The sequence below is a fragment of the Belonocnema kinseyi genome, chromosome 1, assembly GCF_010883055.1.
Source record: "Belonocnema kinseyi isolate 2016_QV_RU_SX_M_011 chromosome 1, B_treatae_v1, whole genome shotgun sequence".
NCBI classification, from domain to species: domain Eukaryota; kingdom Metazoa; phylum Arthropoda; class Insecta; order Hymenoptera; family Cynipidae; genus Belonocnema; species Belonocnema kinseyi.
Window position 1 is genome coordinate 107,663,270 of NC_046657.1, and position 1,080 is coordinate 107,664,349.

Sequence of the window (1,080 nt, forward strand, 5' to 3'; positions counted from 1 at the left end):
ATCAGATCTTGTGGTTTTTTCCCGCTTGCTGGCTTTTTTCCCACATATAATTAACGTCACTCATAATTCAAGTCATGTCAAATTTCTCTCAGATTGTGTAACAATGCCCAAACGGGTAACACAGAACAACTTCTTCCAGTCCGATTATTCATCGGGGAGATCATACCCCCTCTCATCACGAGAGGGGGCGATGGTTGGGGCCACCTCATCCCCACCCCTTTTTTCGCACCGTCAATTCGTTCTGACTTTTCTTTTACAATCGTTCATTATAGATTTTTGTCTTTCTGAACGTCATATAATGGCCCCTAAAGCTAGTGGTAAAGCCGTAAAAAAAGCTGGCAAAGCCCAGGAGAACGTCGCTAAAACTGACAAGAAGAAGAAGAAGCGTAAGAGGAAGGAAAGTTATGCTATCTACATCTACAAAGTCTTGAAACAGGTCCACCATGATACAGGAGTCTCCAGCAAGGCAATGAGCATCATGAATAGCCATGATTTGTACAATTTGCCTGCAAATATAGCTGTCCTATAAAGTTGAAATTTTTTCTTTTTCACATGGAAGTTCCTTTCGTTTTGGGATTATAATTTATTTTTTTAACTGAAAATTCCTCTTTTTAGGAACCGTTTAATATTCTCATAGAACAATGTTAGAGGAAATTTTTAAAAAGAAAAATCATTAATATTTTTCACAGGAATCTTGAGTATATTTTGTCATTAACTTCAAACTTTTTTAAATCCTGAATCAATCCTGTGAAATAAAAATAAAATCCCTTAAAGGTTTCTAATTTTTGTTTAAAATGTTTGAAATCTTTCGAATTCTTCTGAAATATTCTGTTAAAATTAATTTTCTAAGATAAAAATACATTTTTAATTTTCATATGAATCTTAATGAATTTCTCGTATACAATTTTATTTTTAATTATTTGGAATCTTTTGAATTGTTTTTGAACTTCTTTCAAAACTTCTGAATATCGTTTAAAACAGTGGTCGGCACGCTCTTGCCCAGGGCAGGCTAGCCTGCCTTGGCTGCCCTACGACCTACTTACAGGGCACTACCTGCGAGCTTGGCCAGACCACCCCTTT

The 1,080-nt window shown here is 35.8% G+C and overlaps 1 pseudogene; it reads left to right on the forward strand.

Annotated features, from left to right (window-relative positions):
• The first annotated feature begins 298 nt into the window (after window positions 1-298).
• LOC117169673 overlaps window positions 299-1,080 on the forward strand; it is a 1,136-nt pseudogene continuing 354 nt past the window's right edge.